We start from the raw sequence: 17,746 nt of genomic DNA, 5'->3' as shown, positions 1-17,746 counted from the left end.
AGTACCTCTAAATAACAGCGATGGCCCAAACACTGCTGAGAAGCCACTGATGTTCTCACTGTATTGCTGGCGCCACAAAGAATTATTGAACAGTGTAACTGACGTCACAATGCATGAGCTGTTTTTCCACAGTTCCCTAGTTACTTAATTCCAATTGTACAAAGGCATGTTTTTGGACACATGTAGCCCAGGCTAAACCCACTGAAGTTGTTAGAGTTACACCTGAGATTAATTTGGCCCAAAGACACTACCATTAACCTATTCCCAGTTGTTACAGGGAAATAGTGTACCCAATCAATTCATGTGGTATCATGTTGATGGAGGGGTGACAGCATTTGCTAGCATGTGACATGTTTGAAGTGAAAAGCATGTTATATTGTTAAGCCAATCGCTTCATATGGGGAATAAATCAGTGGAAATGTTGGCTCATCATTAAGTTAAAAAAGGATATATTTTGCTTACTGCTACAGAGTGATTACATGAAATCACCTGTGCTGCAGTATCTGTAGCCAAAACCAATGCACTGCAGTGAAGAATTCAGTCCTGTGTGCTGGGGCGAATTCAGCCAACAAATCATTTAAGCAACCACATTATGATATTAGTAACTCATGCTAAAAACTTAGGTGCATTTATACCATCTGTACACTCCCCTGATCCTCCGGTCTACCAGAGCCCCCAGCATAAATCAAGCAGACTCAGTTGCCCTAAGAGTTTAGACCTGAAAGAGATGAGAGATGAAATCTGTGGAGTGTAGATGGGCCCTATGTCAGTGGGCACAGGAGGCTGGCTCAGGATTCTTCTGCACAGAGGGAATCCTCAGCTGATGCTTTGAGGGAGCTTTAATTTCCCCTTGCACCACTCTGGTATGGTATGCTCCAGCAGTGCAAAGGGGACTTAAAAAGGGATGAGGACCTGGCCCAATGTACCGGTGACCAGTAAAATGACACGCATGGCTTAGTGTAGTCCATTGGTTTCTAGATCTAGCATCCATCACCAGTGAGTAACCTACACTTACAGGATATCCTTGAATGCTGAATTTTATGTTTGGCGTCTCTGAGATCCAGGCCTTGTTTATTCCAGCTAGCCAAAGGCGTAAGCTGCTCTCAGGAAATGAGTTTCTGACACATGATGGTAAAATATAAATTTGATGTTCCAGCTCAAGTTGTCCCTGTTCTGGTTAAACCCCACTTCAATCCCATTTTTAATCTCACCAGGTAGGAGCCTGCTGCATAAGATTGTTTGCTGCAGTTAAAGAAATTCACACACAAAACTGAATCTTTCAAATTGTTGTTAATTATGGTGTGTGTTTGTGTGTGTGTTTTTAACACGGCCTTGGTCCAAGAATTTCAGTGGTGAAGTAATGACTATAAATTATAATATGGAAAGGTGTATGAGCGACAGAACAACGGTTTGCTTGCTGTTACACTGTACTAACTGTGCCATCTCATGGCTAATACCAGAAGTACCTACAGCACTGTGTATGTATATAATGCAGACAGGGTTCTGTCAGCTCATAACACACGGTGGAAGCTTTTGTTCTTGCACTGCCTGCTTAAGGCAGAAATACAACAAAATGTGTATTGCTCATTTTGACAATGGAACTTGTTGAGTTTTATAGTAAATATATTGTCAATGTGATGTTTTATTCCAGTCTGAATTTATACTGTCCCATAAAAATATTCACTGTGGAGTACATTCACTATGTGTTATCTTGCTTTATAGGAAATTTGGAGCTACTAGGTCTCCATTAATTGGAAGCATATGAGCTTATTAATTCCAAGCGCTATCAGGCACTGCTTCTTCCATTTCAGTAATGGGAAATACTCTGGATTTACAGTGGTGTAACTTCAAATGGATTCCAGACATGTATGTGTATAATGTAGACACATATGTTATACTCACATTTTAATGTGATCTGAAAGTTTTATGGCTAGAAATACTTAGAACATATTTTTACTTCTCTAAGCAACCCTTGAGTCTAGGTACAGGTCACAGTACATGAGCAGTAGCTGGATTATTCTTTTCCATTATGAATAAATTGTAGACTGAACTAGAAAGTGGTTACCAGCTGAACTGATGAGCTGTGTGTGGTGCAGTATGTTTACTAATACTTAGTTTCTCAGAGCTAAATGAAAAACCCTGTGGCAAAAATGTTTGTTAAGAACACCTAGGAGGTGTGAAACGGACACACAAACACCTTAGAAGTCAGTGGTTTTTCCTTTACTGTCTTGTGGTAAAGTATGTTCAGATTCAAGCTGCTTATAAAATATAGGTTTAAGGTCCTCCTAACTGTGCAGGATCCTTTCCTATTACATCCTGGTCATGTGGCCATTGTGGGTTTATTTCATTTTGTGTTTTAGTGTAGGGCTCATGAGTGACATTTTTAAAATGAGAAACAGTCCCCACTTGTTTACACCAATTTTAAATTAGGTCAAAGGTGGGGTTTAAATTATTTGATACCGTCCCTTTAGAGAGGGCTGGGGCTATTTTTCTAAAACAATCTATTTGTTTTTGTACTTCGAAAGTAGAACAGAACTCTTTCCCCTTTATCTCTGAGTAGTAATCTGCAGTACAAAGCCATTGGTGTGTTTGGAGCATCTCTTCCTCATTTCTCTGAGTTGTCAGAAACATCAAATTCCCAAAGGATGATTTACCAGCCACTACGTTAATTGCAAAGAGAGACAGAAATTTCTTCTTCTTTCATGTTAAGAATTGATTATTTATTAGAGTGAAACACAATATATTCATTGGGCTGAAGGCAAATGTGCCATTTTTAAACACATAATGCAGAAATGTGTAATCACTACAAATGCTGTTTATCTGCAAAAATGTGCAATCTCTATGAATGCTGCTTCTTTAGATTTGTTTAATAACCAGCTCAGGCGGGGAGCAAGGATAATAAAACTTTTTGAGTCAGAATCTTCGGGGGGGGGGGGAGAGGAGGACAAAAAGATATACCCATGTATTCTTTTCCCATTTCCAGTTTCAGAGCAGACATTACATTTGCCTAGATAGAAATGCAGTTGAATAATGTACTGCAAGACCAGTTTTCATACCTTTTGAGATTCATTCTATTCATACAGCGGATCCATTATATACCTCTCATTCTGCTCTGTGTGACACATAATTATGCATAACATTACTCAGGATATTGGAAATGGAGGCTCCATAATAAATACAATTTCTGCTTCCAAATTAAATGGAGCTGACTTCTTGGAGTCAGCTGGTATATGGCTGTCAAAATCTATTCTCTGAAGAAGCTTGTGTCAGTTATAATGATGTTTAAAAAGGCTCTGATGAAGACCTGAGTGGGTCAAAACATTAGCAGTTAATGGTGCCTAGATCTGTCTTTGTCATTCTGGGGATGAATAAATAAAAGGAGACTGGACTTGGTGAATGGGGACCTCTTACAGTACTTCAATAGAGCAATTACTTTACTTTACAAAGTGTCATTAGGAATAGAGTAGAAAATTCAGCCCTCTTGGGTTTAGAGATAGCATTAGGTACTGTATTCGTTGTATTAGTTAGGCATTGTATTAGTTGCAGAAATATTAAGGACAAAAACAGTGTGTTGTATTTATGAAACAGCAGCACTGTCTAATGGTTAGAGCACAATCTAGGGACCTCGAATCTAATCATGCCTCTGAGACTGACTCACTGTATGACCTTAAGTAGTTTAACCTTTCTGTACCTCATTCCTCCTCTGCAAAATGAGACTAATACCATCTACACAGCACTTGCCTTGCAAAGCTGGGTACTCATAATAAGCAGCTTATCCACACACTCTACATATATAACAGAGCATACTTATTAGCCTATTAAATGTAGGCTATGCATTACTATTATATATTTGTATAGCACCGTATTTTGCATGTTACTTTCCAGGATTTTTTTAAAATGGTCTGTAGCCCAAAGAGTTTACAGTCTAAAAACCTGATTGTGAAATTCCATGAGATCTGAATAAGAAGCAGCATATAGCTGCATTGCCATTGGAAAGGCCAGACCAAATTGTGCCCCCGTGACTCACTATTCAGTCCCTTTCTCCCTTGCTCCAGGAGGGAGGTAATCTGTGCTACTACTGTACCTGGCACAGCTCATTTCCCCCTCTATACCAGCTCAGCTGTGCTGCCTGGGATGTGTGTGTGTGTGGGGGGGAAACAAGCCAAGGTTACGCCCACTCCCCCACCCATCTGAACTGGAAGAGGAGTAATGGCTGCTATCCCCTAGCTCAAGGACTGGACATGCAGGTAGCCCACACAAAGGAGTAAAGGAGCTCCTGCCACAGGAACATTTACAAAGAAAGGGAGTAATAGCTATTAGAATTCTTTGAGGGGTCAACAAGCATGTGGACAAAGGTGACTTAGTGGCTAGTGTACTTGGACTTTCAGAAAGGCTTTGACAAAGGCTGCTAAGCAGAGTAAGCAGTCACGGGATAAGAGGGAAGGGCCTCTCATGGATCAATGACTGGTTAAAAGATAGGAAAACAAAGGACAGGAATACATGGTCAGTTTTCACAATGGGGAGAAGTAAATAGCAGGGCCCCACAAAGAGCTGTATCGGGACCTTTGCTGTTAACGTATTCATAAGTGATCTGGAGAAGGAGGTAAACAGTGAGGTGGCAAAGTTTGCAGGTAACACAAAATTACTTAAGATAGTTACGTTCAAAGCTGACAACGATGAGTTACAAAGGGTGACTGGGCAACAAAATGGCACATGAAATACAGTGTTGATAAATGCAAAGTAATGCATATTAGAAAACATAATCCCAGCTAAACATGCAAAATTATGGGGTCTAAAGTAGTTATGAACACAGCTGTGAAATCTGACATGATCTTCTCCGGCCTCCACTTTCACTTTGCCAGATCATCTCTGAAAAACTGATTAAAAGTGCACCACACTGAGCAACAATGGATGATATACTAGCTGCTAATGCTGCATGCACTGCCAGTGCCTTCAGCAAAGCTCTGGACTCCATTTGTTTACTATATTTTCTTTCCTTTCGTTTATGATTAAAAAAAGGAGGGGATTAAAGATTTTGCTGATACAGATCTAAAACAACACACTCTCATAGAGAAAGAGAAACAATAAATAAACACACCGTACTAAGGCAATTGGACTGATCCTGTGCCCTTTGAAGTAAATGACAAAACCACCCATGGTAATAGGGATCAGTAATAATACCACCGAAAGGGCTGATACAATGCCCAGTGAAGTCAGCAATGCCCATGTGAGTTCAATGGGTGCAGTGGCCTCAATTCAGCAGTCCATGCCTATTGACTTTAAATGGGACTTATGCATTAAATGCTTTGCTGAACTGGGCCTGTGTCAAGGCCAGAAATATAGTTAATGAAACGCTTAAATGTTCCTCTCTCTACATCCCAGCCGAAAATTCTATATGTAGCTTTCCAGTGCCCCTTGGTGTAATATCCAGAGGACCACAGTGAATTAAACTCTTGTCTTTTTCCTGTTTTACTCTGCTGCTAGGAGATTAAGGGGTCACTAATGGCAAGTACTTAAAATAAAATGAAATAATTCTTCACACTGGTTCAAATCTTTATCCTATTGAACCTATGGCACAATTCTTATTGACTTTAATGGGATCAGGATTTGGCCTGCAGCTGTACATAATCAGTTCACAGAGTCAAATACTGTTGCTGGAATTCCAAAGGGAGTTGATAATTGTGCACCCTATAACAGTATTTGTCACTTGTTAATGCTACTACACTCAGCCCACGGTCTATGACAGGAAGAGGAATAAAGACAGATGGCCAGAGGGAGAAGAGAGAGATAAATACAAGTAAACTAAAATACCTAAGTAGCCCGTACCTAAAGTGCCCCAAGAGCAAAGTAGAGACTGAACTGAGTCTCAGAGAGTCATGATTCCATCTCTGATTCCCACTTTGCTCCAAGGAGAGATGTAATCGATGTCAGCCCTTTACCTTATGCCCCCTCCCTCCCCTGCCCAGGTGTATCTGGAAAGCCATGATCTTTCCCTAAATAAATAAATAAGACATGATGATAACACTTGCTACAGTAAAATAGAATTAACCAAACCTCACACTTCAGAGTGTCATTTGACCTTCCCAGAGGATGAGAAGGAATTTGCCAGGACCAGCATTGCATGATTGTCATAGGGCAGCATTGCAATAAAGGGTATTTTGCTTTGTGTTTTACTTTCTTCTGTAGCTTCATCTCTAGGTCACTGGAGGAGGCGGCTTACCAGAGATGAGGGACTCTTGGTCCAGTCTGATACTTTATCATTGACCAATGCTATGTTCCTATTTAATACCGGAATTTAATTCCTGTCCTGATTCATAAAGCTAAAAGGAAATCAGTAATTAGGTCTTAACATGCATTCATTCTCTAACTTTTAGGCACCACACATAGTGTAGGGTCAAAGGACTGAAACCACTTTGAACAAAAATGAGATGAATGAACAAAAATAAGAGCCAGCTAGTTAGCCACATGCCTAAAGTCACTCACTGCATTAAGCAGCTAAAGGTAAAAATGGTTTTGTAGTTGGCTGCTCACTTTAAAACTTGTGTTCTCTACAGAGATGTTAGCTTCTCTTATGGCATTTATGTATTTCTTCTTATGACTATGTTATTTCTATTACATCAGCTGACCTGGCCCAACCCAACATGCTACTTACTGTACAAACATACTGAGAGCTTACCATCAGACAGACAAAGGGTCTGAGGGGAAACAGAGCGAAAATCATGGGATTGCCCAAAATCATGAAGTGAGTCACTAAAGCAGCCAGAACTAAACCCCAGGTCTCCTGACTCCCAGTGCAGTCGGTGATGCTGCTTCCCCAATTAAATTCAATGCACACAGTTGCCTCTCATACCCCTCTGGATCTTGGCAACGTGAGCTCAGCGGATGACATTGTCACAGTTAAGGACATCTGTACCTGCGGTTCCTATCTATGGTCCAGCAAGGGCACTCACTGTAGGCCAGTGGCTCTCAAACTTTTGTACTGGTGACCCCCTGTCACACAGCAGGCCTCTGAGTGCGACCCTGCTTATAAATTAAAAACACTTTTAAATATATTTAACACCATTATAAATACTGGAGGCAAAGCGGGGTTTGAGGTGGAGGTTGACAGCTTGTGACCCCCCCCCATGTAATAACCTCGCGACCCCCTGAGGGGTCCCGATCCCCAGTTTGAGAACCCCTGATCTAGGCGCCTCAGCCATCACCTCTCAGCTCTCTCCCTCCTGACCGTGGTATTGCCAGGCTGCACAGCTTCCTGCCTACACCGTGATACTGCCAGCAAAAGACAGACAGCCTAAGCAAGGCTGCTTCATTTCTCCCCTTTGAGACTGTACACAGTGTCATTACCACAAGTAAGTTACCACCCGGCTCTTTCTGCGCAAGCACATTTATTCTTAAGTTTAAAGCACTTCAGCAAAAAACAATAAAGGAACCTACACACATGTCAATAAGCTTTTGAACAATCACCCCCTTACTCCTGCCAGGGCTCTGGTCGGTGATCAGTCCTTCAAATCCCACACCAGGTTTTTAACTGTGGCACAAAAAGTGGGAGTGGGCTAATATAATTTTTAGATGCCACAAAGTTGGGAGGAATTGCCAATACAAAGATGGACTGGAATATCGTACAAAAAGATTTGGATGACCTTGAAAACTGGAATAATAGAAATGGGATGAAAATTAATAATACAAAGTGCAAGGTCATGCATTTAGGGACTAAGAGTTTTTGCTAGAAGCTGTCACTTTACCAGCTGGAAGAGACAGAGGAGGAGAAAGGCCCAAGTCTACAGCTCAATCACAGGATGACTAGTAGCCACTGATGTGACGTGGTCATGAAAAAGACTAATGTCATCCCAGAAAGTATTAGGCGCAGTATTTCCAGTGGAGATAGAGAACTGTTATCCCCATCATACAAGGCAGTGGGGAGCCCTAATTTGGAATACTGTGTGCAAGTCTAGAATTCCATGTTGAAAAAAAGCTGAATTCAAACTGGAAAAGGTGCAGCAAAGGTCTGTTAGGCTGATCAGCGGAATGGAGAACCTACCTTTTGCGAGGAGACTTAAAGAGCCTGGCTGATTTAGCCTAACAAAACGAAGGCGGTGGCGGGGGGGGGAGGAGAATATGATTGCTCTCTTTAAATACATAAGAGGGCTAAACACCAGGGAGGAAGAAGAATTGTTAAGGGCCAATGCTGGCACAAGAATAAATGGATATAAACTGGCCATCTACAAGTTTAGGGTTCAATTAGATTAAAGTTGCTAACCATCAGAGGAGTGCTGGTCTGGAGCAGCTTTCCAAGGGGAGCAGTGGGAGCAAAAATTGTAACTTGTTCCAAGACTCAGCTTGATACGTTTATGGAGGGGATGGTTTGATGAGATTGCAAATAATGGCATGTGGCCCATCTGTGACTGTTATTAGTAAATATCTCCAACAGCCAAAGATGGGACACTAGATGCGGAGGACTCTGAGTTGCTACAGAGAATTCTTTCCCAGATGTTTGTATGGTGAGTCTGGCTCACATTCTCATGGTCTACTTGATAACCATATTGGGGTCAGGAAGGAATTTTTTCCCAGGTCAGATTGGCAGAGACTCTAGGGAGTTTTCACCTTCCTCTGAAGCATGGGGCTCAGGTCACTTGCTAGTTTGTACCAAAATAAATGGTGGATTCTCTGGAACTTGACATCTTTAAAGTATGATTTGAGGACTTCGGTAACTCAGCCAAAGGATATGCACCTACTACAGGAGTGGGTGGGTGAGGTTCTGTGGCCTGCAGTGTGCAGGAGATCAGAGTAGATAATCATGATGGTCCCTTCTGGCCTTAAAGTCTATGAGTCTATGAGGCAAAGTTCAACACAGCTTCGGCTCAAAAAAGCCCCCAAATGTTATGGGGCCTCAGTGGGCCAAACATCTTCTAGACCTTCCCTAAATATTGAGCCCCCCTCTTGGACCACAAGTCCTGTCCATTTGTTGGCTCAGAAAGAAAGTTTTAACTCGGGCTTTTAAAACAAAAAGCCTTTCTTTGTCTGCTGCTCCCTGGAGAATCCAGTTTGAACTAATATATGTAAGCCTCTCTCCTGGTGGTGGTAGCTCTCTGGAGATATTACAGACTGAGTGAATTTGCGCAACCACCCGCCACTGTTCTTAGTTCCTGGAGGGCTGTGGTCCCCCTCCCATATGGAAATACATACAATCCCTCCATAGTACATAAACATTTGCATTTTTAATACACTGAACGCCTAAAATACACAAACATCATTCAGTACGGTTTGACCAGGATAGTGCAGACTGTCATAGCTGTCACAGACATTTCTTCAGTCCCAAGGCTGCTCTGAAGTCTGCCAGTTGACCAATGGCCATATCACTAGCTAGGGCCTGCCCAAGCGCAGTAGTAAGCTCAGTGCAAAGAGGCCAAACTGGAGAGAAGCTGGCCTGGAGCATGCTGTGTATGACTCAAAAACTGAGGCTTAGCTACAGTGGTGACATTATAACGACACTGGCTAAAACTGAAAGAAAAAAGAATATTGGTCCTTAATCAGAAATTTCTAGAAAGGACCCAGATTTTCCTACCGGTATTTTCATGAGCAAATTTCCATATTTGATGGCATCAAGGAAAAATGCTTTACAGATGCATAATACAGCAGGGCTCAGTGAGTCTGTGAGAACAGCAGATGGCTTATATACATCTGAGGAGCTTTTTAATATTAAACAAATAAATGAAGATTGGAGAGGAGTGTCTCTCATGCAGCTTGTTGGGTGGTTAATCAGGCAGATGAGACATCCCAAATTTTAATTGCCTTAGTTTTTTTAGCACTCCTATCTAATTTAAAATTGCCTAAATGAAGCACTTTAGTTTTTTCTTGTCTACTTTAGAAGCCTCAGTATCTAGATTATAATTTAGCAATCAATTCTACAGTAACTACAGAATGAGGCAACACTGGTAGCAGTTACGCTATGGGATGGTGTTTATTTTTAATTACTTTTCAAATAATTAATCATCCATCTGTTTGAGTCATATTCTTCAATATGCCTTGTATTACAGCCATGAGTAAAAAGTATTCCTTGAATACATGGCAAGCTCATTAAAAGAATAAACTGTGATACAACAGTAAAGGTGAAACTAATGATGTCTGCTAGTAATCTGAAGATTACAGTACAACTAATATAAGCATACATGAAAAATGCAGGGTCACCCTTTCAGTTCCTCTGTGCTGAACAAAGTCACCAACTCCAAATTTTAAGATAGTTTTTCCCCAAATAGCTTTTCTCAGTGCAAGCCCCAGGCCTGAAGGAATTGAGAAGGCACTCGCTAATTCGTCAACCTGATGATTAATCCCAGCAAGGCTCAGCCTAGTGCCATGAACAGCACTAAGTAGACTGATATTTGTGACTTTAGAATGTACACTCCAGATCTGTCAGCAAAGAAGCTTCTTGGGTGAACAGTCAGTTCTAATGAAATGCATGGAAGACTTGTCTTGTTACCAGGGCCGACGAGAGGGGGGTGGAAGCCGGTACAAATTACCGGGGCCTGGCGGTCCGGAAGGGGGCCCGGGGCCCAGCTTCCCCCGCCCCCCATCGGCCCTGTTTAGCCAGTCCGCCCTTGCTGGGGGCGGGGGGGGGGGGGGGGGGGGGCGAAAAAAATTTTCATCGGGGCCCGAACCCGCTTTCGGTGGCCCTGCTTGTTACTGTCATGCTTTTATGGACAGAAGCCATCTATAACCGGGTTGGCTGTCCAAATAGAAAAGGACAGTTCAGGGGTCACATTGTAGAAATCTGACAATTCAGAGTCTTTACAATTTGGCTGAGACTGAAGAGAGCGAAAAGGGGGTTAAAAGCTATGAAGGAGGAAGGTGCTGAAGGTCAGCAATGCTGACAAACACCAAGTAGTGGGAGAGGAAGAAAACAACATTAATTTTGGCTGCAAAGTGTAATTTCTAATTAAAACCACAGCCCGATGTACACTTCACTCTGGCTATGAGGGCAGGGGAAGAATTAGTTGTGTCTGATTCATTGTTGCTAGGCAGATGCACAATTAGCATACAGCTCAGAAGTTTCTGGAATTGGGTGTGGTAGTTCTGGGTATGCTCAGTAGGTTCTAGGGTGACCAGACATCCCGATTTTATCGGGACAGTACCGATATTTCCTTCTTTGTCCCGCATCCCGACCGATGTTCGGTCGGGACACTGGACAAAAAAGCAATTTTGCCCTCTGCTCCGGCGCTCACGCCCCCCCCACCCCAACTCCGCCTCCTCCTTCCCCCATTGGATCTCTCCATGGAGGGAGGAGGTTATGAGGAGGGAGGAGGGTCGGGCAACTACCAGGAGCGTGGGAGGGGAAGGGAAAGTTGCCGCGGCTGCCGGGGGCTAGCTGGGCATGGCCCAGGTGGGCAGCGTCGGCCGCCGGAGACACGCGGCAAAGAGGGGCTGCGGGGGCAAGACTTGTCCCAGGCAGGGAGGCTGGCGGACAGGGGCGAGCAGCCAGCCGGGGTCCCCATAAACTTCCCCGCCGCTGCCAGGGAGCCCCACGCCTCTCTTGCTCGGCTGCGCTCCAGCGGCTCGCCCCGCCGGGAAGGAGCCGCTGGAGCGCAGCCGAGCGGGAGAGGCACGGGGCTCCCTGCCGGCAGCGGGACGCGCCGCATGTGCCCACGGCAGGCTGGGAAAAGCCCTGGCTCCTGCCCGTTGCCCAGCCTGGAGCCCCGGGGAGCCCCTCAGGAGACTGGCCGCTGCTTTGGCTCGGCTGTGCCAGCCCTCGCCCCCTGCACGCCCGCGCCGCGCTGCCCCCGGGGTCCCCGGCTCACATGCACTGCCGCTGCCCTGCGGCCAGCCCCGGACTTTGCTTCACAGAGCTTCTTATCGGTGTCCCCCCCCCATGCCCTCTTTATCCCCAGCCCCTTCTGCATCGGGGCCAGCTTTTGCCCTGGGGTGGGCAGCACGTGAGCTAATGCCTGCTAATGCCCCCCGCCCCTGCGAAACTGCTTTTTTTTTTTTTGCTCCGCCGCCATTTTTTTTTGCTCCGCCCCCCCCTCCGCCCCTCCCCGCGTCCCGATATTTCATCCCTGTGATCTAGTCACCCTAGTAGGTTCCCAGTAGCTGCACTCAGATTTCATGAGGGCAATTAGGCAAGCAGTTACTTTACAAAAGGCCATGTGCACTGTGTGTGGGTTGGGAGAAGTTGAGCCCCCACCCAGAAAACAGGCTATTTCCCCCTTAACTCTGAAGCATTTTGCAAATGTTAGTGATATTGTTAACCCTTCAATAGGGAAGTCCTGGCCATGTTAATTATAGAAAAGGGAAATTGGGAGGGAAAATTAAGTTTGCTTATTTTAATTGCGTACTTTGCATGTTTGATTTCAGCCAAGCTGTCTTAATTAAATTGTCTCAACTAGTATGATTCACCAACTTGTCTCTTATTTAAATGTAATGATAGGGAACGAGTCACTTATAGTTTGCGATTCTCAGTTTATATTTGTTTTGTAACAGGGTTTTTTATCTATAAACTTAAACTGAGTGGTTGGTTACTTAATTAGTTAAAAGTGATTTCAGCAGAGGAGGAGAAAGAGTCTGCATGGATTCCAGCTGGAGATTTCTACAAGCACATGGAGGGAAGACGTTGTTGCAGTGCTTCTGACTCAGCACACTGTAACTGAGACTCAGGTGAACTCAACTGTAAGCTTTTGGGGTCTCTGAGTTACTTCTCATTGTGTTTTTTGAGGGGACTGACATGTTTAGATTTAATTTGTTTTCTTTGTTTATATGTATGTACAACTGTGAAGATAATGTGGATTATAAAGTAGCCATGTTATGCTGCAGAAAGTAAGTTGTTATTATTATTGTTGTTTTTTTTATCTTTATAAAGTTGGTACTTAAGAATTAAGTTCATTCCTTTTGTTCTTTTTGGACTTGAATGTGGGGAGGTTGACCCTGTGCAATCCTTGCTGAAAATCCTCACTGACTGATTTCTGGGTCTCTGGTGCTTTTCTATGAGAGTTGAGTTATTTTAGACACTGCAGAAGGGCAGAGAAGTAAACTCTGGCCCACCCAAGATATACACAGGTATACATTTCAAGATATATTTAAATAGACAGAAAAAAAGACCATTTTAGTCATTGCCTATTTGAGCATCACCATAATTCCTCCATATATGACATAGAAAGCTATAGCTAGATTGCTATGTATACACACATGTACACATATATAATATTATACATTGAACAGTCCATTTAGATTTAAGTTTACTCTGTACACTTTGTAGGGAAAAAATAGAATTTAACAATACATTCAGAACTGAACCAGGGTGACTGGAATTGGTGTCTACACTCTGGGCAGTGTAGAGAATTACACCCACTTTATGGTCCCTTTACAAAGCCGGAGTGTTGTAAAGGATCTTTAGTGTAAATGGGAATGAGGTCCATTGTTTCCAGAGCTATGGGAGCTAGTTACATTGCTTAAGCCTGGCTAACACTTAGGTAGACCTAGCTATGTTGCTCAAGGCTGTGAAAAATTTTGCACCCAGAGTACCATAGGCAAGTCAACTAAACCGCTGGTGTAGATGAGGGAAGGATTTTTCCGTCAACCTAGCTGCCGCCTCTTGGAAAGATGCATTACTTCCCTCGATGGAAAAACCCCTCAGAGTGTCTATACTATGGTGCTAGAGTAATTATTAATTCTCAGTTGATTGAAGAGATTTTCTCAGTTCATTTCAGAAATGAGATGCCATTCTCCTGCCTCAGGGTATGAGTAAATCCGATTAGTATCAAAAGGAGTTTCTCATAAACTGTGGTGGAATGCTAGAACCCATGGATGTGTGCCATTCCAACATTTGTAGTACTATGGGCAATGAATACTTTAATGAAACATAGAACCATGACACATAGAAAGGGTCCACATAGAGGACCAGAAAGAAGTTCTTAAATAATTGAGTGCTATTCTTCCCTCTATGTGTGCACGTGTGTGCAGTGTCTTCTTTAGCCTTAGTGAGAGTTAAGCATCCACATCAAAAGTGAAAGAAGCCCTATCTATTTACTGCAATGATTTTTTGCCTTTTCTGTAGCACTCTTCCGTTCTTTGAAGAAATAATTCAGTTACTAGTGTAACCCACTGGAGCCAGTGCTGTAACATCCCTTTGACCTCCTCCTGAAAGCTGAGCCATTCCACTTCAATTCAGCAATTTCAAAAGGAAACAACCAGTAAAAGGGGGGCGGGGGGGAATTTCTTGTTCCATCAGGATTTCCTTTCCTGACAAGACTCTGGTCAGTTTCATACTGCTCTGTCTGTGTATAGAGGGGAGAAGAGACTTCAGACAATAAAATCCAAGCAATTCTGAAATGGCCAACGGAGAGAACTTGTTTTTTCTCTTACATCTGCCAGTTTGTTCAACCGCAAAGGAGGAAATCAAGAAAAGAATAATTTAGGCTGAACAGCTGGCAACATTTCTTAAGTGTGTGGATTATAAATTGTGAAATGGTCTCACGAAGGCCGTGATGGAAGCCACATTGCTCAAGTAATTTAAACCTAAATTGAGCACTTGTGTATATTGTGTTATGAGAGTGCCCTACATATATAAATAGTTGATAAATGTGGTGCCACTAGATGGTGCTCAAGAATGCACAGCATAGTTCCTTGGTTTTGCAGAATCAATACAACTTTTTGTGTGTGTAATCCTGTTTTTGTTGTTGTTTGTCTCCTTTTAGTTCCTTCTGAACAGAGCAGGCTAAGGGAGCAGACTGTTTTGATGGTTTAGAAACACCAACAAACACTGAGGGAAAGGTGGAGGGGACTGATTAGACTGACCAAAGCTAGGAAGGCTCATTAACTGGTCTCCAGACACTTTTAAAACTGTTCAAATGAGAACTGTGTAAAGCTAGAAGCTCAGTCAGGAGTAGTTATTGCCTGGACTGGTGTTCCCTGAATTTATATAAGATTTAATCCATTTTAAGTGAAATTGCAATTAAAATATATTATATTTTTCATATACACTAGAATGTTTCTCCCCTTAAAGTGGGTTTAAAAAAAATAGTTCTCATGCTACAGATGTAGTGTAACAATCTCACTTCTCTTTCAATCAAGCCACTGTTCAAAATGAGTCCAGTTTCACTGTTTACTTGACTCAGCTCTCTTAGTGTAAAAATCAAATTGAGCTGATCATGCAGAGGAGGGAGATGGCCTATTCAAAAATCTCAGTCCCTCACTTCTTCCTTAGGGGATTCCCCCCTGCACACCCCCAAAAAGATACGATTGTTGATAGTTAATATGAGACACAAATAAGGGCACTAAATCATTGGTGCCCACGGCTGAAAGCCCCCAAGCAACTTAGCTTTGCAGGGCCCCTTGTGTGTGAAGCCCCGGGCAATTTTCCTTCTTGCTACCCCCTAACGCCAGCCCTGGCTTTTAATTTACTAGATATGCAGAAAAACAGTTGGTGTGGCACTAGGGTGACCAGACAGGAAGTGTGAAAAATAGGGATGGGGGTTGGGGGGGGGAACCTATATAAGAAAAAGACCCAAAAATCGAGACAATCCCTATAAAATCGAGATATCTGGTCACCCTAGGTGGCACATGTGGACCATGGAATTTTTATAGCATGTTGGGGGGGGGGGGGGGGAGGCGGCAGGCTCAGAAAGAAGAAGATTAAGACCCCCTGGTCTAGGCTGTATCACCTTTACAGTGGAGTTCTTGCTAGGATCTGATGAGTGCCCCTCCCCATTCCCAAAGACTCTCCTCAGCCCTATGCACAGAGCCCAAATCCATAGAGGCTGCTCCATGGGGTCTAGTGTAATGTGGATAGTTTTATGAGGAGAGCTGATACCACATTCTCCCACTGGCAGAAATGAAAAAAGGCCCTGATCAACAGAAATAATAATTATGTTTTACTTAGCTTGACTATTTTAAACGATTTGGTAAGGCAGCTCTCTTTATGGATAACTAGGCCATATTCAGCCCTGTGAGTTTGCCTTTACACTAGTATTTGTACTGGGGCCCTGTGATGGGGAGGTAGTCCCCATCCATAGGCTAATGGAAAGAGTTCGTCCTTTTGGCCTAGGAAGGGCCACAGGTGGGTGCAATCAGTGCAGATACTCAAGAGGAAGCTTGTGACTGTGGAACATGTGACTGCCTGTGAGGACTGTATAAAGCTAAGCTCTAGGCTACCCTGAGAGAGATTAGGGCCTGGAATGACCTTGGCCTTTTGGTTTCCATGGAGACTGGCAGGAGGACAGCTTTCTCGGAATAGAGTCGTGGCCAAGGGCCTGGGCTGAGCTTGGGGAGAGCTTAATGGGCTGGGACAGGAGTGCAGGAGTGCAGCTAGTGAGCAACCTGTCTAGTGAGATGGCGGAAAGCCTAATGCAAGAGTGACTGTGAACCTCTGGGAAAGTGAAATTGCACTGGAAAAAGCAAGTGAACAGGAGCAAGGTTAAAAAGGACTTGAGGAAATTGGTTACAAGCATGAGGGATGGAGTACACTTTTGTTCCATAACAGTAGAAAGGAAACATTGTGAAATTCAACATTGTGTTTTCAGCTTCATGGAGTTGGTCCTTGAAAAGGGGAAATTGAGGTATGGCACTTAGAGATCCCAGCTGAGATGGATGAGTGTTATACTATGTCCTACACATAGGGCTTGTCACTAGCAGGGAGATCAATGTTGCTGCAATTGATGCAGCGGGTGTTGATTTAGCAAGTCTAATGAAAACCTGCTAAATCGATGGCAGAGCACTCTCTGGTAACTCTGGTACTCCAGCTCCCTGAGAAGAGTAAGGTAAGTTGACTGGAGTGCGTCTCCCGTCAATGCAGCACAGTCAAGACACCATGGTAAGTCAACCCCAGCTACGTTATTCAGGAGCATAATTTAGATCGATTGTCTCCAGTAGTAGAGACAAGCCCATAATCAGAGAAAGCTGCTGTCCCAAATATCTTGCAGTCTAAACTCATAAGAGAGACAGAGGGGGAGAATGGGGATAACACTTTCTTAATACAGATGAGAAACAGAGATTAAGTGATTTGCCTAAGGTCACACACGAATTTTGTGGCAGAGCTGGGAGTTGCACTCAGGAGATCTGAGTTGCAGCCCAGTGCCTTACCTCTAACCTCATCCTTTCTCACTTTATAGCTCAATTTGTGTGTTTTTTCTAACTTTTTGCTTCAGACACACTGTGTTGTTACAATTTATTTTTGCTTTACAAAACTGGTATAAAATTGTATATGAAATCCAGTTTGTTACATAAAACACAGTGAAATACAGTGAAACGTCATATACTCCATACAATCTTAAAAATGGGCAGCTTCTGTTGCCCCCAGAAATGCATATTCTCATGCTAATTTTACTCAATCCAATTGCATTTAATGATCTAATGCTATGATTACTCTTGCTTCGTAATTACTGTGTTACATCCTTTTGTATTGGCTTTCTTTTTTCATGTAGAGAACGCTTTGGGTGTGAATAAAAAATGATTTTATTATTCTTCCAACAACTACAATGGAAAAGGAAATTGACTTTTTAAATTAAGTTTGGCGCAAACTATGGAGCACTTTCAAATTTTGATGGATATTTTCATGCAGTTTAAAACTTTCTGGATGAAACAATTTTACAGTTTTAGCTGCATAGGGATATGTAAGGAAAACTAGTTGCAGAAATGTATTTTGTATTGTAGAACAGAACTGAACTGTGTGAGGGAATGTGGAAAGCCAGAGCAAAATCCACCCTCTATTAAAGTCCCCTGTGCCATAGGCACCAACTTTTCCCGGCGCCGATGGGTGCTCGTG

The sequence above is a fragment of the Malaclemys terrapin genome, chromosome 2, assembly GCF_027887155.1.
Source record: "Malaclemys terrapin pileata isolate rMalTer1 chromosome 2, rMalTer1.hap1, whole genome shotgun sequence".
In the NCBI taxonomy this organism is placed as follows: Eukaryota; Metazoa; Chordata; order Testudines; family Emydidae; genus Malaclemys; species Malaclemys terrapin.
Note: the sequence above shows the minus strand (reverse complement) of the source record.